Here is a 21215-nt window from a genome sequence, read left to right as displayed (position 1 = left end):
GTAGATTGCTTTGCGAAGTATAGACATTTTAACAATGTTGATTCTTCCCTTCCATGAGCATGGTATGTTCTTCCATTTGTTAATATCCTCTGCTATTTCCTTTCTGAGAGTTCATAGTTTTCTTTATAGAGGTCCTTCACCTCCTTCGTAAGGTATATTTCTAGGTATTTCATTTTCTTTGAAACTACGGTGAAGGGAGTTGTGTCCTTAATTAGCTTCTCATCTTGACTGTTATTGGTGTATACAAAGGTTACTGATTTGTGGACATTGATTTTATATCCTGAAACATTACTGTATTTTTTGATGACTTCTAGGAGTCTTGTGGTTGAGTCTTTGGGGTTCTCTAAGTATAAGATCATGTCGTCAGCAAAGAGGGAGAGTTTGACCTCCTCTGCTCCCATTTGGATTCCCTTTATTTCCTTGTCTTGCCTAATTGTATTGGCTAGAACTTCCAGCACTACGTTGAATAGTAAAGGTGACAGAGGACAACCTTGTCTGGTTCCAGTTCTAAGAGGAAAAGCTTTCAGTTTTACTCCATTCAGTAAAATATTGGCTGTGGGTTTGTCATAGATAGCTTCAATCAGTTTTAGAAATGTGCCACCTATGCCTATACTCTTCAGTGTTCTAATTAGAAAAGGATGCTGGATTTTATCAAATGCTTTTTCTGCATGTATTGAGAGGATCATGTGATCTTTATTTTTGCCTCTGTTAATATGGTGGATAACGTTTATGGACTTGCGTATGTTAAACCAGCCTTGCATTCCTGGGATGAAGCCTACTTGATCATGATGAATGACTTTTTTGATGATAAGCTGTAATCTATTGGCTAGGATTTTGTTGAGAATTTTTGCATCTATATTCATGAGTGAGTTTGGTCTGAAATTCTCCTTTTTGTTTGGATCTTTTCCTGGTTTTGGTATCAGGGTGATGTTTGCTTCATAGAATGTGTTGGGGAAGATTCCTTCTTCCTCAGTTTTTTGGAATAATTTCTGCAGTACAGGAATAAGCTCTTCCTTGAAGGTTTCATAGAATTCTGGAGTGAAGCCATCTGGACCAGGGCATTTTTTAGTTGAAAGCTTTTTTATTGTTTCTTTGATCTCAGTGCTTGAAATTGGTCTGTTCAGGAGCTCTATTTCTTCCTGGCTAAGTCTAGGGAGAGGGTGTGATTCCAAATATTGATCCATTTCCTTCACATTGTCAAATTTCTGGGCATAGAGATTCTGGTAGTATTCAGAGATGATCTCTTGTATCTCTGTGGGATCAGTTGTTATTTCCCCTTTGTCATTTCTAATTGAGGTTACTAGAGATTTTACTTTTCTATTTCTAGTTAGTCTGGCCAATGGTTTATCTATTTTATTTATTTTTTCAAAAAACCAACTCCTTGTTTCATTAATTTTCTGAATGATTCTTTTGTTTTCAATTTCATTGATCTCTGATTTGATTTTGGATATTTCTTTTCTTCTACTGAGTTTAGGCTTAGATTGTTCTCCTTTTTCCAATTCCATAAGATCTCTTGTGAGATTGTTGATGTGCTTTCTTTCTGTTTTTCGAATGTAGGCATCTAAAGCGATGAATTTTCCTCTCAAAACTGCCTTTGCAGTATCCCACAGGTTTTAGTAGCTTGTGTCTTCATTGTTGTTATGCTCAAGGAAGTTAATGATTTCCTGTTTTATTTCTTCCTGCACCCATCTGTTATTCAACAGAAGATTGTTTAATTTCCATGCCTTTGGGTGGGGTCGAGCATTTCTGTTAGAGTTGAGTTCCACCTTTAGTGCCTTATGGTCTGAAAAGATACAGGGTAAAATTTCAATGCTTTTGATTCTGTTGATATTTGTTTTGTGTCCCAGGATATGATCAATTTTGGAGAATGTTCCATGGGGTGATGAGAAGAATGTATATTCTTTGTCTTTGGGGTGGAGTGTTCTATATGCGTCTATCAAGCATAGTTGTTCTAGGGTCTCATTTAAATCTCTTATATCTTTGTTTAATTTCTGTTTAGAGGATCTGTCCAGCTCTGTAAGAGGTGTGTTAAAGTCCCCTGTTATGATGGTATTATCAGATATCATATTGCTCAGACTGAGTAAGGTCTGCTTCAAGAATCTGGGAGCATTTAAATTGGGTGCATAAATATTTAGAATTGAAATGTCTTCTTGTTGTAGTTTTCCCTTGACCAATATAAAGTGACCATCTTTGTCTTTTTTGACTTTAGTTGCTTTAAATCCACATGTATCTGAAAATAAGATTGCAACTCCTCTTTCTTCTGAATTCCATTTGCCTGAAAAATTGTCTTCCAACCCTTGACTCGGAGCTTTAATTTGTCTTTTGAAGCCAGGTGTGTTTCTTGCAGACAGCAAATGGATGGCTTGTGTTTTTTAATCCAGTCAGCCAATCTATGTCTCTTCAGTGGGGAATTCAAGCCATTAACATTTATGGAGATAATTGATAAGTGTGGTAGTATTCTATTCGTCTTATTTGGTGAGAGTCCATTGCTTAGTTTTATCTTTTGCATCAGTGTGGACGTTAGGTTCTGACCTTTGATTTCTGAGTTCTTACTTTGCTGTTGATCCATTGTGGTGGTCAGTGTGCAGAACAGGTTGAAGTATTTCCTGTAGAGCCGGTCTTGTTGTGGCGAATTTCCTCAATGTTTGTATACCCGTAAATGATTTGATTTCTCCATCAATTTTGAAGCTTAGCTTAGCAGGGTACAGAATTCTGGGCTGAAAATTGTTCTGTTTAAGTAGATTAAAGGTAGATGACCATTGTCTTCTTGCTTGGAAAGTTTCATTAGAGAAGTCTACGGTCAATCTGATGGATTTGCCCCTGTAGGACAACTGGCGCTTACTCCTGGCAGCTTCCAGAATCTTTTCTTTTGTCTTGACTTTGGACAGGTTCATCACAATGTGTCTTGGAGAAGCTCGGTTAGAGTTGAGGCAACCTGGGGTCCGATATCCCTCTGAAAGCAGTGTGTCAGAATCTTTGGTGATATTTGGGAAATTTTCTTTTATAATATTCTCTAGTGTGGCTTCCATTCCTCTGGGGCGTTCTTCTTCCCCTTCTGGAATTCCTATAACTCATATGTTGGAATGCTTCATAAAGTCTCATAATTCTGACGGTGAACTTTCTGCTTTCTCTCTCTTCTTTTCTGCCTCTTTTACTATCTGAGTTATTTCAAAAACTTTGTCTTCTACCTCTGAAATTCTTTCTTCTGCATGGTCTAACCTGTTGCTGATACTTTCCATTGCATCTTTAAGTTCCCTGATTGACTGTTTCATTTCCTTCAGCTCTGCTATATCCTTTTTATATTCTTCATATCGTTCATCTCTGATTTGATTCTGTTTTTGGATTTCCTTTTGGTTATTTTCCACTTTATTAGCAGTTTCCTTCATTGTTTCCATCATTTCTTTCATTGTTTTCAACATGTGTATTCTAAATTCCCTTTCTGTCATTCCTAACATTTCTGTATAGGTGGAATCCTCTGCAGTAGCTACCTCATGGTCCGTTGGCGGGGTTGTTCTGGACTGGTTCTTCATGTTGCCTGGAGTTTTCTGCTGATTCTTCCTCATGAGTGGTTTCTTTTATTTGTTTCCTTGCCCTAATTTTCCTTTCACTTCCTCTTGCTCTTTAAGTTCTTGTGCCTGTGGACTAAGGGTTACAGGACCAGAAGGTTGAGGAGCAAAAAAAGGGATGAAAGAAAGGAGGACCGAGTGATAAGAAAAAAAAGAAAGGTAGAGAAAGGAGAGGGGGTGGGGATAAGGAATATTGACAAAAAGAAGAGTGGTACAGAAAGAGGGAGACAGGGCAATATAGGTGTACAGTAGGGTACTTTGACACAACCTTAAAAAACCCCACCTTCTGGGGGTGCCCAGTTGGGTGGTTCCCTTGAGGTCAGCAGCTCTTTGCTAACCTGATCAGACACAGTACCCCACCTCAACCAAGTAGAGAGGAAAGACAAAAATGCTATAAATCAAACCAAAACAAGCAAACAGAAATCTTTACGGGGATACAATTGGGTGAAAAACCAAATGATAGGGGTAGAAACACTAGCAAAAATGAAGTTGTAGTTATTTAAAAAGGCAGCAATGGGAAATTATAATTAAACTAGAAAAATTGAGAAAGAAAAAAGGATCTGTATGGAAAAGATTGAAATTAAAAAAACAAAAGAACATCAAGAACGTCAAAATAAACAAACAAACAAAAAAAAGAAAAAAATACACAACCAAAAACAAAGCAGTTTGTATATGTTATTGAATATTGTCTGGGCAACACGTGGTCTTCTGGGGTATGAGATGTTAGTCACAGTTCTGATACGACTGGAGGCTGCTGATTTCTCAAACCCCAGCAGGTAGACACCCTAAATCTCTCTTCTTCCCACTTAAAAGGCACTTTGAACTTGTAAACTTGCTGAGCAGAAGCTTTCCCAGCTTTCTCGCTGGAATCACTGCTGAAGTGGCTATCCACTTACCCAGTGTGCCAAAACCAGTCTCACTCTGCCCCTGAGGGTTAGGGCTGCAAGGTGGCTCAGACCCCACCCTTAGGCTACTTGGTTGCTGGGTTACAAGCTCCCACCCGTTTCTAGCTCTGCGACCCTAAGGGCAGAGCTTGCCGAGGCAGATCACTGGCAATGGTTCCGTGTGACCCACCGCCAAACACTATTAGCTCCGTCTGGCTCAGCGGCTCAGACTGGGGCCCTAGACAATGGCCAAAGTTCTCCGCACTCCCGCTCAGGCCTTCCCCAGGGCAGTTCAACTCAGTGCCAAGTCCAAGGACATCAAAACAGTTCACAGGTAAGGGCTTCTGGTTTGCAGTCTCGCTGCTACTGAACTTACAGTTGTGGGCGGGTTTAGACGGATTGAACACACGCGACCACTTGCCGGTTTTCCACTGTTTTAGTCCTCCTCTTGGGGTCCAGAAGTCTCTTGCTGACTCCCTGTATCCTCGCAGGGGTGATGATAGGCAGATCCCACCAGCCAGAGATGCCTGGAGTCCTATCTCCCCAGAGTCACGGAGCCCAGATTCAAGGAAGCTGTTACTCGGCTGCCATCTTGCTCCACCTCCCCCTGAAGTTCCAAGGCACAATTATTTATACTAAATAAAAATGGACAGCTTGACGGTCTTATTTCCCCCACTAGCCTCAACCAGGACTTTTAACAAGGTACCACTGAGTTTAGCAAACTGCCTATATTAAAACTGGCCTTTACAGAGGACTGTCCTGACCACTCTGAATGTCTCAGCAGCCGCCTGAACCAAGTCTTGGAATCAAAGTGTGCAGTGTTATTTCTTTTCTCCTCTTGCCAATCCAAAGACATGAAACAAACACAATAGTTCTCCATAAAAATATTTAATTATTTTCCCGTCTTACATTCTCTTTCTTAGCACCTTTATTGTGAACCTCCCCGGCCGCCGCCGCCGCCGCTGCCGCCGCCGCCGCTGCCGCGTGATCCTGCCCCCCTAGAGTTAAAACAGTACTACTTGAAAAACAAAGAATTGGCATCCCCAGTCCAAAAGGTACTTTATCTTTAGGCCAAGACTTTTCCTTTTTTTTTTGAGACACTCTCACCATGTCACCTTGATAGAGTGCTGTGACGTCACAGCTCACAGCAACCTCAAACTCTTGGGCTTAAGCAATTCTCTTGCCTCAGCCTCTGAAGTAGCTGGGACTACAGGTGCCTGCCACAACACCCAGCTATTTTTTTGTTGCAGTTGTCATTGTTGTTTAGCTGGCCCGGGCCAGGTTCAAACTTGCCAGCCTCCGTGTATGTGGCTGGTGCCCTAACCACTGTGCTACAGGCGCCAAGCCAGGCCAAGACTTTTCTAACCAAAATGTCAACAAGTCCATGAGAGACATCTGACCCACTCTCAAAGTGCAAAGGGAAGTCCCTCAGCAGGAAGCAAATGATGTGCCAACCACAGGGACAGAGCTCTAATGGGATAGAAAAATGGTCCTTATATCAACCAATGTGAAGAGGCAGAACTCCCTACTTAAAGGAAAAATAAAAGTCATTGCCAGTATTTTTTTTTTTTAAGGTTGGTACTTTACAGCCCACGCAGTCACGTTTGAAATAAAAATACACAGCACATTTGACCAGGTGCGGTGGCTCACGCCTGTAATCCTAGCACTCTGGGAGGCTGAGGCAAATGGATCACCTGAACTCAGGCAATTGATATTATTATTATTGTCATTTATTAATTATTATTATTATCATTTATTTATTTATTTTTTAGACAGAGTCTCACTTTCTCGCCCTCAGTAGAGCTGTGGTGTCATAGCTCACAGCAATCTCAAACTCTTGGGCTCAAGTGATCCTCTTGCCTCAGCCTCCCAAGTAGCTGGGACTACAGACACCTGCCACAACAACCGGTTTTTTTTTTTTTTTTTGCAGTTGTCATTGCTGTTTTAGCTGGTCAAGGTCAGGTTCCAGCCCACCATCCTCGGTATATGGGGCCAGCGCCCTACCCACTGAGCCACAGGTGCTGCCCAGGAGATCGATATTAGAAAGTAAGCTCTATTGAGCTGGTGCATGTGGAAAGTAAAAGGTAAAGTGTTTTTCTTATACAAGGCATTGAGAGACAATGTCTACACAGGATGATGCAAAGATTTCTATGGCCTCAAAAGCATGACTAGATAAGAAGAATGATGATAATCTCTCTATTACTATCCAGATGATAAAAGATCAAGAACTCATACTAAAATTATTCCTCAGAAAAACACCAGAAATAAAAGTAGATTTGTTTAGCAGGTAGGAAATGTCAAGATAGAAACTCTGTTGCTGGGGTCCCCAACTCCTGGGACATGGCCCTACTGGTCTGTGGCTTCTTGGGAACCAGGCTGCACAGCAGCTGGGCAGCAGCCAAGCAAGTGAAGGTTCGTCTGCATTTCCAGCTGCTCCGGGTCACTCACATTGCCACCTGAGCTCTGCCTTCTGTCACAGCAGTGGTGACCTTAGGTTCTCATAGGAGTGTAAGCCCTACTGTAAACTGCGTGTGTGAGGGATAGAGGTTGTGTGTTCCTTATGAGGACCTAATGCACACCCTTCCATCCATGGAAAAGTTGTCTTTTATGAAACTGGTCCTTGGTGCCAAAAAGGTGGGGGACTGCTGCTTTAGTGGGAATCCAAGAGGCGTGAAAATTCCAGAAAGCAGGCCCAGCACTATTCCCACTTGACCTACCCCCAAAACGTTTGCTTATTAGTAGCAGGCAGAAGGCTGTGATTACCGTGCTGGCTTTTTCTCTTTATTTCCCTCCTTCCTTCCTCTGTTGTCTCTTCCCTACTTTAACTCCAACTTAATATGGACATTAGTCTCTAGGCTTTACTGATATCATGCCACCAATAACAAAACAATGCTGAAACAAAAGCAGCAGTATAGCAAAAACCAATCAACTAGCTGTCTGACCAAAGCCAACTTCTAAAATATGCAGAGTAAAGATTCAGCTAAATAACACCAATATCATTGAATGACTGCTAATCATTGAATCAAGGAAAGGTAGAAATGAGGTCATCCTCTTAAAGTGAAGTCTCACCCACCCTGAAACATCATCCATAACTGTATGGATGTGAGATGTGGGGAATATCCAGGTGGGACCGGGCAGTGTCAATCCTGTGGAGGAAACTATGGTTAGGACTAAAATACGATTGTCACTCAGAAGCTGAAATCACAACACATGAATTGCATGTGGTCTGATCAAGAGACACTACTCAAGAGAGAAATGATCTGTGAGTGCTAGAGACAAAAGGGCCCTACAAATTGTAGTAAGAATTGTTTCAATCATGGCTCAGTGAAGCTATTCTGGACAACTGGAACTTGAGGTCTAAGTGTGGGAGCAATGGATGCATCAACCACCACTAAACACATTACTCAGCTCCTAGCTCTCAAGTCATCGATGCTTCATGAAGCTGCCATCTGCGAAGGTGCCTTTAAGGTGTCTCATACATTCCTGAGCAGCCTCATGAGAATAACTGGCTTCACATATTGAGTGATGGAGGAGAGAATGTGCTGAGGATCAGAACTGAGCTTCTGGCTCTTTATTTACTGAGAATTAAGCAATTAGTGTTTTAGGTTATACATCAATCTCTTGAGAGTTTGGTTAACTTGAGTTCTTAGAAAATATAATAACTTAGACACTAGCCTAGAGTAGGCAGCCTCTCTGACATCACAGTGAGGTCAAAGCTTCAATACTGCTTCTTGTTCAAAATCACTGTACATTCTAGGATCAGCCCCTTAGCAACACATCTTTCTATGTTTCTATAGCAAGACCCTTTCTATATATCCTCTTTCACTGGAAAACATTTTCTCTGAAGCTGAAATTTACTGAATGTCTTTGTCTCACTTTTTTTTTTCCAGACAATGGCCATTTCATAAAATTCTTAGTACTTTCAACCAGAAGGAAAAAATGTAGTTTACTTTAGGCTATTGATTTTAAAAGCAAGAATCTTCTCTGTCACATAGACTGGAGTGCATGGAATGAACATAGCTCACTGTAAACCTCAAACTTCTGGGTTCAGGTGATCCTCCTGCCTCAGTCTCCTAAAGTGCTGAGATTACAGGCTGAGTCACTGTCCCTGGAATATTTCATTTCTAACCTAAAGTTATTCAACATAGAAGTTTTGCTGAGTGTTTAAGGTTGGGCCAAAGGATCTGAAGTTTGGCATCTCACCAGAGTTTTTGACTATGTTCTCCCACAACTTGACCTGTGACCACTTAGTTTAACTCTCATGAGGGGGGTAGTCAGTTTTCATGAGAAGAGAGAAGTCTTGAGTTTGGACATCACAGTGGAGATTTTCTAGTTTATGGGAAGATGTGGACCAAGACAGTCCGGATGTAGGTGTGATAAGAACAGGTTGAGCAAGGAGTTTATGTCCACAGACTATCAACCAAGGCAGTCATACATCTGCAAGGAAGGGCCAGGCCCATAGGTCCAGGATGAAGGTCTTAAAGGGAAGGATTGCCCTCTGGAGCTATCATACAGCTGATAACTTACTTCACAAGGGAACTTTGGCTAAAAATGCTACAGCCACAGCCCAGTATCTAAACTACTGCCTCTGCTCACCAGAAGAGATTGTGCTGCACCTGCTGACTGTCTCCTGGGTGTCATATTCTATGACAAACATTTTCTTCAGAATTACAAATCAAAAAGGAAACATTTATTACAACATATAAATGCCGATTCCCTTTGAACAAAGCTAAGTCACATATGTGACAATTATCAAAATTATAGTTTAATTCATTCCAAGATGCTAGTAGCACTATAAAAAGTACTCTGCATGAATGAATGCATGTATACATAATGAGTACAGTCATCTCTCATAAACCCTCATGCAGGCGAGCTATAGTGTCAGTAATAATGTAAGGAATAAAGGGCTTATTTCAAATAATGAGCACAGTACTCCAAACCTTCCTAAATCTTCATTTGTCTAAAATGCTTCCCTTTTTCATTTAATTTTTAAACATTTTATACAAAATAGTTCTTCTACACACTTTTCTTTCAAAACTATTTCATCAAATGTTTATTTCTTTTAAAATATGCCAAATTGACAAACTATTATAGCTTTCCCATTCCCCAAAGTATAATATTGAGTGTTTTAGTAGAAAATTAGGTTGCATTAAGGAAAAATAATCCCACTGGACAAGCTCTGACCAAATGAGGTTCAGCATTTGTAAAAAATGTCCAAAATAAAATTTCACTGGAACACAGCCATGCTTGTTCCTTTAGCCCTGGTCTAGGGCTGTTTTCCCACTATGACAACAAAATCAAACAGTTGTGACAGAGGCTTACAAAGCCTAAAACATTTACTGTCCGGCCCTTCACAGGAAAAGTTTGCTTACCCATGATTGAAAGAATTAAGTATTTGTTTTTCTTCTGTCCCTTTCCTATTGTGATGATATTTGGTCTGGCGGATGATAAAAACATGCTTAAGTATATCAAAGGTATTTAGAAAAGAGAGAGAAATCAGATCCAGATGAAGTGTCTTTTCCCGAGAAAGTGTTTGTCAAATTAATGACAACACAAGCAAATTCCCAAAACTGAGTAGAATTTTATACCCTTAAAAGATATGAGAGTTTTAGATGTGCTCTGAGATTTAAAGAACAGGCTCATATTTATAATATGAAATAGTATAAAATAGAAAAATTGGACTGGAGAATTAAATGGTAACTAAAACTGAAAGGTTTCCATCCACATCACTTTAATGGAGTTGTGATTGTCCACTTGGTTGAGAACTGAACCATGTTTGTGTGGGGGTAGGACGAGGTGCAGTTGACAACCTCTGGACATTTTTGTAATCTGGAAACCTAACAGTCCCTGCTGCTTTCAGTCTTGACAGGCATTATCTCAGAAGGATGGGATTTTGATTTAATGACTCATTTTTATATCATACTGCTAATTTATTTCTTGGATATTTTTAAAGTGTTGGATTTTTGCTTTTTAAATATTAATGTTTGACTACATCCAACAAACAGAGGAATTGCTGTGGAATGATAAAAATGTGAAATACATAGAGCCTGTCGAAGTCAAAATAAAAATGCAGAGAGGAATCTCCAAATTTAATGTTTTATTTGGGAAGAAAGAATTGCAGATGGGCAAAGGGTAGTCTTCAGTATGTCTGAAGAACAGAGATATGGTTAGAGTTTTTTTAAAGAATGAAGAATGTTACTTATTGCTCCTTGATGAAGTTCTCGGAACCCCAGGGTGGGTCAGGGGGCTGGCCACTCTGATGGGTGAGCAGCTGTGGTGGATGAAGTGAGGCTCAGGTTCCAGCCCACGGTTCCAGCAGTCAGCCTTGCAGAGAATTACATTCTTGGAGCAACGTTTTGTACCCCCGGTTCTTTTCTCACTGGCTTCTCAACTCTGTTTTAGTTGGGTATGGCAAGGATTATCAACTTTCACAAACCTAAAGTAATGTTCACAAAACAGTCTGAGCATTACTCCTGGCATGTGGGATGCCCTGTCCACCCTTCTGATGCGGATAGATTGGTTTTAAATGCAGGCAAAGAGCTAATGAGGATACTCAGTGGGTTGTTGTGATGGGCTTCTCAGGTCCAGATGCTGCTTCCTGACCTGGCCCCCTCACCACAGTGAGGGCTGCTGGCAGATAGGGAGCTCAGGGCAGTTTAGAATCTCTGGTTTCTCCAGCCACTTAGCTTTAACTCTTTTTACTAACATAGAGGCCTGATCCTTCTCGACCCCATGGCCTGGGTCCTTTCCCTGAGCAGTCATCTTTTCTTACCTGTATTTGCAGTCACTGTGGGGAGCATCCCCCATAGTGCAGGCTCCCACGTGGGGTCAGGGGGCAGGCTAGCTACTGCCAGGTGTGGAGGAAGTCAGCTGTAAGCACATGGCATAAAATTCAAGAGGCATAGAATATAGAGGGGAAATTCATAAGACTGTTAAGGAATAACAGAAATCAATGTTTTTTATTCCTTTCTGTCAAGCTACGTGGCAGGAGGCCTTTATTCTAGAAGACTAGAGAAGTTTTCTGGAGATAATGCTTTAACACAGTGCCCCTTTCCCTCCAGCATTTTGGACAAACCCCTCCTTTGTGGCCTGTTTGAGTTCTATCTAGGGAGTTCTTATCTCAACTTTTTGCACCACCTAAGAGAGGGAGAAAGCAATTTGAAATGTCTCCAGGCTTAATATTATGACACCTGGGTCCTTGGCTTTGCCCTGCCAGGACCTTTGTCAGGCTCAGGTAGGAAGACAGGAGGTGGGGTGGAATCATGATATCTCAAACCCTTCGAGGTAGACATTAAAATGTCTATGATGGAAAGTGACCACAGTGGAACATGAATCAAGGTGAAGGAGATTTCCTTGGTGCGTTTGGCCAGTGAGGAACTCAAGAGATGATCTTTCTTTTGAGAATCTATTTCTAAAACAAGGAGAAGAAGGATTTTTTGATTAGGATATTTGGGAATATCTCACAAATTATTTTAGAAATGTTTTTTAGGGAAAACTCCCCTGGAACTCCCCAGGATTGATAAAACCTGTTATATCTTTCCCCACCCCCAAATTTTGTGTCTATAAAATATCATTACCCAATAAGGAAGAAGAAAGCAGAAAGTTAAGCTCTCTGAGATAAATCAGACAAGTGCTGGAGAAGGCAGGCTTGTCCCCCCTTCTGTGAATGTTCATGAATATCCTGATGGAACACTTTTGATGGGGATACTGGTGGACATGGTCAAAGCCATCAACCTTGGAACACATAAGGCCATAGGGTGCACACTGTACAGCTCTGACAGACACTTTGGGGCCTCATAGCTCAGCTTCATCTCCAGAAGAACCGACTTTATTTCAGAGGAGTTATCCATGCAAGGAGACAGTAGAAATACAGCTTCTCAACTTAGGAGAAAGTGAGAATTGCCTGGGATGCAGGCTAAAATACAGATTTGGGGCCCCAACCAGGGATCTCTCACTACTGCAACTACTCTGGTTTGAATTTTCAGTATAAAGAAGGAAGAGAGGAAATTTGGGGTTCTGTGTGCTCCCCCATCTCTCTCTGCCTCGCACAGCTCCCAGAGGTCTCCTTGCCTGTTTACAGCAAGGAGGACATGAGCAGAACTGGATAAAGGAAAATGAATTTCCTGTTTCTTTGCCATGAGAGATCTTGACCCAAGATTTCAGAATCATCTGACAAGGACTACTTTTGTCTCTGGGTGCATGTCAGTGATCAACAAATTGAGTACATTGGCAGTTCACTAAGGCACAGTAAAATTCTTCAAAGGGACAAGCTTTAGTGGCTTTTAGTCATTGTGAGATGATCATCTATTAGCAAGCTCTCCATGAACCAGAATGTGCCACATTACTTTGTCCCATGTTTTAACATGGTGTAATTAGAACACGGGCAAAGACATGAAGAGGCATTTCACTGAAGATCTACAAATGGCAGATAAGCACATGAAAAGATTCTCAGCACCATTAGCCATAAAGGAAATACAAATATAACTATCACTAAACTTCTAACAAAATTACAATAAAAAATAGTGACAGTATAAATGCAGGTGAAGATCCTGAGAAACTGGATCATTCATACCTTGCTAGTGGGAATATAACATGGTACAGCCACTTCGAAAGTTTCTGCCAAAGCTTTTTAGAAATTTCTTGCAAAACCAAGTATGAAGCTAACCTATGATAAAGCAAGTAAATTCATGGGTATTTATCCCAAAGAGATGGAGACTTACATTCATACAAAACCCCATATGCAAATGTCCAAGGACGCTTTATTTATAATAACCAAAAACTACAAACAAACCACATGTACTTCAATGCATGCATGGTTAAACAAACTCTCATACCTCCATTCCTTGGCAATCGGAGGAACAAACTATTCATGCAACAACTTGAATGAATTCCAAGGAAGTTATACTGAGTGAAGAAAAGCCAACCCCCAAATGTTTGGAATGGGGAACAATCTGGTGGAGATTACTGATTGCCTAGGGTTAGGAAAGGGATAGGAGGAATAGGGGTCATAAAAAGATCCACAGGAGGGATCTTGGAGTGATAGAGATGTTCTGTACCTTGATTGTGTCAGCATCAATATCTGTGATACTGTCCAGTGTTGGAAGATGTTATTATGGGGAAATTGGGTGAACTGTATGTACTTGAGATCCCTCTGTCTTATTTCTTGAAACTGCATGTGACTGTGTAAGTTTCTATAAGTGAAAGGTTAATTTAAAAAATATGACGCAACTATAGGTGCGTTAGACTTCATTCCTATTGTTTTAGATGTGCATACTCTGCGTCCACACTCATTTATGTTTTTTGCTTGCCCCACAGGCAATTTCTAAACTCTTCTAAATGACGACGAATGGCCAAATGATTAATTGACCATTTAGAAGATGTTAGCTTCTTCTTGTTTGTCCAAAAGATTTATGTTTTTATTCATTTCACATGACTGAATCATTCCTCTGTATCCATACCACTGAAGTACAGCAAGAAGTACTCTATCCCTTTCTAAAAAGGTATACATAAGTTCCGAGCATGATGGCTCATGCCTGTATTCCCAGCACTCCTGGAGGCTGAGGCAGGTGGATCCTTGAGCTCAGGAGTTCAAGACAAGCCTGAGCAAGAGTGAGACCAGGTCTCTACTAAAAATAAAAAAAAACCTAGCTGGGCATTGAGGTGGGCACCTGTAGTCCCAGTTACTTGGGAGGCTGAGGCAAGAGGATTGCTTGAGCCCAAGAGTTTGAGGTTGCTGTGAACTATGACGCCATAGCACTCTAGCCAGGGCAACAGAGTGAGACTGTGTTTCAAAAAAAAAGAAAAAAAAAGTTGGGGGGTGTCTGTGGTCTGTGGCTCTAAGGAGTAGGGCACCAGCCCCATATACCAGAGGTGGTGGGTTCAAATCCGGCTCTGGCCAAAAACTGCAAAAAAAAAAAAAGTTATACATAAACAACATGTATTCAAAAATGGGATTCTGAAATAGTTTTCGCTGAACATTTTATTGTAGGACAACTAAGTAGAAGTAGATGGTACCATGGCCCAGAGACCGAGAGAATGGGAAAGGGAGTATAGCCCAAATGAGGCAATGACAGCAAATGCAGTATTTCAAGTGGGTGAGATCATTTGCAACGATGGGGCCTACAATTTGTGAGCAAATACAACTAGAATTAAGCTGGAACAGACTGTAGGACCACATATAAAAACTATAAAGAATAAAAGACAGATCTGTAAGCATAAAATACTATCTTCCATTTTCATCTTTCTTGTGGAACATAAAAGACCCAAATCAAAAATTAAACTCACAGACAGGGAATTGAGTGAGCCATCTTTGCAGCTGAATAGGCCTTAGGTGCTCTTGGTAAATAACAAATGAATAATGAAACACTTGAAAGGCTTAGACATTTGTATAATTATGGAACCTGCTGAGGAAGGAACAGCTGTAATGAAAGCCACAGGGAAATGCAATGTGGAGTGTTCTTTTTAATGAGAGAAAAGCCCTTTCAGGCATGTACCTTTCATTCCTCTAGAAATTAAACACTGAATTTCCAACCAGAAAAATTATTAAAACCAATGAATATCTTTGGAATTTGTCTTTATTCATATGGAACGACAAATGAAGGGTAAATAGTCCAGACAAATAATTAAATTCTATACACTTTCATAAGGACCTATTTCCATGTCCTGAACTCAAAGCACTTTATGATCCAGATGTTCTATTTATTGTACTCTCCACTGCAGATCTGACGTCCACCCCAGTGTTCCATGGGATAGTTTTTGATGGTTTTGGTTGTAAAATACCATCCATTTTATTATGCTGTTTGGATTCCAGGATCAGGAATTTGGACGAGCCCTGAGAGGATAGCTTGTCTTCTCCAAAGGGTTTGGATCACAACGAGGAGGACTCCAACAGCTGAGGCTAGAATCATCCAATGACTTCTTCATTCACTTATCGGGGATGACTCAAAGTCTGGACTTGTCCAGGACTGAAGTTCAGACATGTGGCTTCTTTGTGAAGCTTAGGCTTCCTTCCAGCATGCCACTTCAGGTGGATGTGGATTCTTATATGGGGCTCCAGAATGTCTGAGGACAGAGGCAGAAGCTACCTGGCCATTTATGGCCCAGAATCAGAAGTCACATAGGGTTATCCCTTCCATACTCAGTTGGTTGGAGCAGGCACAATCCTGCCCAGATGAAAAGGGTGAGACAGAGACCCCACCACCTGATGGTAGGGGCTGCAGAGAATTTGTGGCCTTTTTAAAAACCCTGCTACATGTCTTATATATGTTGTAGCTTTAACCTCCTGAACACATCTGGGCTCACTTCTTTCCTTCTCCATTACCGCCCTGTTCCAAGCCATCATTTCTCACCTGGACTACCTTGATATCCCTCTCACTACTCACCCTACACACACTCTTATGCACTGCTCAGCCACAATCTATCCTCTACCCTGAAAGCAGAGTGACTGAACAAATCCAAATCTGCATATCACCAGCCTCTAGACTTCAGAGGTCAAAATATAGAGTTCTTAGCTTGGTCTAGAAGTCCCTGTGTGTTTTTGTCCCCTAGGATATATCTAGTCCTCCAGCCCTGGACTTTATTATTTTCCTGAATGCAACATGCTTGCTCTTCACTTCCTTGAGGCCTTTGTATACACTGGCACCTCTCCCGTGGATGCTCTTCCTTGCAGGCCCCACTTTCTTTCACCCCCAAACCTCTTACTCATACCACTTGCATATGGGAGGCTTCTCAACGCCCTGGAGTAAAAGTCGCCTGCAATGTGACCTTGCAGCTCACCTCATCAAGAGGTAGAGCCTAAGGCTGGGAGGTGGCTGTGTGATTTGCTTTGCACAGGAGGTCATGACAAGCATAATCCAAGGTCTGAAATGTGCTCTTGCCTTGGAGTCTGCTCCTTTGCTAAGACTAGAACCTCAAGACCATCACCTCCAAATCAGCCTGCAGGACGTTGGGAGGTCATGTGCGGAAGCTCCTAGGCTCCTGGTAGAAGGCCTGCCAGAAGGAGACAGTGTGAGGCCATCCTCCACACCCAGTTTCCAGCTGCCCCCAACTGACCAGGGACATAGGAGAGATGGAGACTGAAGTAGAGACCACCCAAGCTGACCCAGTCAAGAATGCCAGCCCAGATGACCCACAGTAACATGAAGTGTGCAATAATAAAATGGCTGTGTTTTTAAGCCACTGAATGTGTGTGTGTGTCGGCTGGGGGGTGGGGGTGGGCGGAGGGATTGATGGAGATATATGCATCTGTAACAGTACAGATTTTATCACTATCAAGAGTCTCACCAGACACCTGGTGCTGCCTTTACAGAGCTCACAGTGTCATGCTGGGGCCTGACTCTGGGCGCTGCCCCTTCCTCCTGGCTCAGTCTTGCCTTGGTCCCTGCAACACCTTTGCTGGTACAGCCTTATAGCCAGACCTCCAGCTTCAAGAACCCAGGATCTCCCCTTGCAGACCAGCTCCTGACAAGCCTCCCTTGTTAGTTCAGACCCAGGCCAGCTGGGCCGGCTGCTGAGTTCAGCCAGGTGGAGATCTTCCGGGACTTGGGGAGAGTAGTTTCATTGGCCTGGTAGGGCCTGAGACTGAGCTGGGTTGCACTGAGAGGGACTCAGGTAGAGAGCCTGTTTGGTGGGATGTACAGGAGGCCACCAGGCTCCTGGAAGCTCCAGGAAGGCGGAAGGACATGGTGGCCGGCAGGAGGTCAAGGGCACCGGGAGCAGGGGGCTACTATCTCAGAGTCTGGAGGAATGGCAGGAAGGGGCGTCGGCTGCTCTGAGTACTGAAAGGCGAGGCCGCCAGGCAGGGAAATGAAGGGAGGCTGGTGCGGAAGTGTCCCCAGTGGATTGGGAGACCTCAAGAGTGGCTGCGGAGAGCCCAGAGAGGGTGCACTGGGCGACCAGGAAGGGCGCACTGGGCTTACGGATGACAGAACTTAAGGCCAGAGAGTCTGGCCAGAGGGTTGGGAAGGCTGGAAATTCTGAGGCAGAAACTAGAGTCCCTTCTCTACTCTGGCTCAGAGAGGGGGTTTATCATTCTCTGCCACTGCACCCGCAGCACGACGCGTGTTTGCAGGCAGGGAAGTGGCCAAGAGAAGCAGAAGCGCCCAGCGGGATGGGGGTGGGGCGCCCGCTTTTAGGGCTTCCCTGCGGGAGGCTGGAGGGGCTGCAACCAGACAGCGCCCCCAGCCCCGGCAGGCTAAAGCAGCTCCACTGGCAAAAATAAATCCACGCAGGCACCCAGCAGACGTCTGCTGTGACATCACAGGACTCTAAGATGAAAGAGCGATTGATGGTACCAGGAGAAAAAAGGAGGGAGGGAGGGAGGAATGACTGCAGCTTCATTTCCGTCTCAGAGGCAAATCCGCGGCCCTGGAGTCTCCGCGGTGCCGGGGGGCTGGGTGCTGCGCCTTGCCGGGTGTTCTGTGGAGGCTTTAGCCAAACATTTCTTCAAGCCCCAACAGTGGGACCTCATGAGTCAGCCTACAACCCATCGTTAGGGGGTAACAGGCTACCGCTGATGAGGTATTTCACCCTATTGATCAATAATTTAAATAGAATGCTTTCTGATCAATTCTCTATCTTTATTTTTATTTTTTGGACATGTTCCAGGGGAATGCATTAACAGGACTGTAGTGTTATGCTATGTATTGAATCAACTTATAAATAAAACCAGGAAAACTCAAATATGGGTTAGAGGACTGGATTAAATGTTATTTTCTTTGAGAATATAGAAATAGATGTATACGGAGTGATGAAAATGTTCTAGAACCGAATTGCAATGATGGTTACTCAACTTGATACATTTACTGAGTCATTGAATTGTACACTGACAAAGGGTGAATTTTATGGCATATAACCAGCTGTTAAAAATGAATAACAGTATCTACCACTAAAAAAAAATAAATACATACATGTCTAGCGGGAAGTATGTAGGATGTAGAAGGTGGTGGAAAAGACGAAGAGGAGTGGGTACTTATATCTTCACTAACATTGTTCTATCGCAATCACTGCAGTTTAAAGTTGACAGAACAAGATATTCAAGTTCAAGAATACTATTGAAAGCCAAATAGTTAACCTATAGGAAAATTGACTGATAATATTGGTGCAACAAACCAGGAGGAAGAGGAAAAAGAGTATAAATCAACTAAACCTTTACTTTCATAATGGAAAAGGCATCAAGGTTGATAAAGACCCTCAGTAAGTACATTATATATTATTTAGAACTTTGAATTTTGGAAAGAACTCTCACAAAAAACTAAAAATAGTAATGATGTTACTATTGTAAAATAGTAACATGTTATTCATGTTTAAATGAATGTTATTTATTTAAAATGTTATTCATTTTTAATTTTTGCCTTTTGGAAGCATCTCTTGTATTCCTAGATTGGCATAATGGTTAATATTATCTCTCTAGAAGAGTTACTGAAATGATGATATCACATTCATACTGCCCTGCATGTGCACACATGTGCATGTGTGTACATGTCTGTGTGGACATGTGTGTACACAAATACAAAATTGTGTGCATGTGTGCAAGTGTGTGTGCATGTGTGCTTGTTTGTGCACAGGTGTGTGTGTGTGTATGTTTGTCAGTATTCTGATGTTTCTTGAGATGTAAAATCAAAAGGAAAATTAGCCTTAAGGTAAAATTACAACTAATCCCCACATACATTTACAGTTATCAATGACATGAAATACTTTCTTTTTTTAAATAAATATTAATATTTGATTATGTTTGATATTTAGGAAACTAGTGGATACAGATATCTTACCTTTCTATATTTCAAATAGTTCTCTCAGTCTATATGGCCTCTTTTTTAAAACAGAGTCTCTGTCACCCTGGGTAGAGTACCGTGGTGTCATAGCTTACAGCAACCTCAAATTCCTGGGCTCAAGTGATCCTCTTGCCTCAGCTTTTCAAGTAGCTGGGACTACAGGTGCCCATGATAATAATGCTTGCCTAAGTTTTTTCTCTCTTCTCTCTCTCTCTCTCTTTTTTTTTTTTTTTTTTTGGTAGAGATGGTGTCTCATTTTTGCTCAGGCTGGTCTCAAACTCCTGAGCTCAAGCAATTCACCTGGCCTCCCAGAGTGCTAGGATTATAGGTGTGAGCCATCTCACCTGGCCTAAATGTCTATGATTTTTATTGCTGAATCTACTGCTAAAGGTCTTGGTGAAATTAAAATTTTAGAATTTAAAAAATTGTCACTAATGAATTGCATCCAAGTGGATCAAATAACATTAAATATTCATACAATTTATATCCATAAATATCCATACAATAATTTCTGCTTTGATAATGAGCCATTTAAATTCCATATAGTATTATATACGATACCCAGTTGTCTTACTTCTGGTGCCTTGAGTCCTTGGCCAGTGGGTTTTTCATTTCTATTTATTCCTTTTTTCTCAGCTGATTTTGATGTGTCCACACTCCCCACTCTAGAGAAGGGGATGGGGGCAGACCTGCAGAGATAACAGCATTGAGTTTCAAGATGGACTTCTGGCAGGGCATGATGGTTCATGCCTATAATCCTAGCACTCTGGGATGCCAAGGCAGGAGATTCTACTGGGCTCAGAAGTTCAAGACCAGCTTGGGCAAGAGTAAAACCATCTCTGCTAAAAACAAAAAAAAATTTAGCCAGGTGTGGTGGAAGGAACCTGTAGTCCCTGCTACTTGGGAAGTAGCTGAGACAGGAAGATCACTCGAGCCAGGGAGTATAAAGTTGTAGTGAGCTGTGATGATGCCTCTGTACTCTAGCTGGGCCAACAGAATAATAATCTGTCTCAAACAAACAAACAAACAAACAAAATGGAATTTAAAAGTCTCAGCAGAAATAATAGTTTGGAAGAAAAGACTTTTGAATCTCAAAAGCATGAATTCTGATTACCATAAACAATGGTATTCAATGTCATAAATAATTTGTGACTTGACAAAGACAGTGGGCTCTCTCCAGAAGCTAAATTGTTGTAGAATTAAATGTGCAACTACTAAACCCTCAGGTGTGTGACCTGGAAGGATATCCTACCAGCTACACATTAAAACATAATTTTAAGTTAAAATTAAGTTGTTAATTAATTAAGTTAATTTAAGTTAAAATATAATCTTAAGTATGATTTTTAACATGTGACAAGTGGTAAAAAGAAGACCAGAAATTAGGATGTGTTGATTAAAAATTATTGACTAGGAATAGTCTAAGAATTTAAAAACTTATTTAGATAAATACAGATGAATAAAAAATGTCTAATCTTGGGGTAAATTAGAGCTTATCTTGCAGCAGTGGTGAAAACGTGTTGGCATTCAGCGTAAACATCTAATTTTCCCACAATTTTACTTAGACCAGACACAACAGCAAACATCTGATGAGACAGAATAGATTGTGTTCATTTAATTCTAAATATGGGAAATCCCCTAAAGTCTCTGTATAAAAGAAAGCAGTAGTGTTGCAAACCCTAATAGATGATTTATATTTAGAAAACATGTGACAATGTGAAATTTGTCCAAGATATCCTTCCCTGCCATAGTGGCTGTTCTCCACCTGCCCTGGAAGTTACTCTGGAGTCCTTCTTTAAAATGGGGAAGACGGAGACAAGATGGCTGACTGAAGCCAGCTTTCCACACAGGCTCCTGTCCAGTAGGAGATTTAAAGGACAAAAATTCAGCAAGTAACCTGGTGGATTTGAGCTGCACTAAGAGACAAGGTTGAAGAACGCACGTCAACTCCGCTGAGGCGAGCTGCGACCACAAGGATACAAACAAAAGGTACAAAA

The sequence above is a fragment of the Nycticebus coucang genome, chromosome 2 (genome assembly GCF_027406575.1).
Source record: "Nycticebus coucang isolate mNycCou1 chromosome 2, mNycCou1.pri, whole genome shotgun sequence".
In the NCBI taxonomy this organism is placed as follows: domain Eukaryota; kingdom Metazoa; phylum Chordata; class Mammalia; order Primates; family Lorisidae; genus Nycticebus; species Nycticebus coucang.
The sequence above is the reverse complement of the archived record's forward strand: the minus strand, read 5'-3'. Positions refer to the sequence as shown.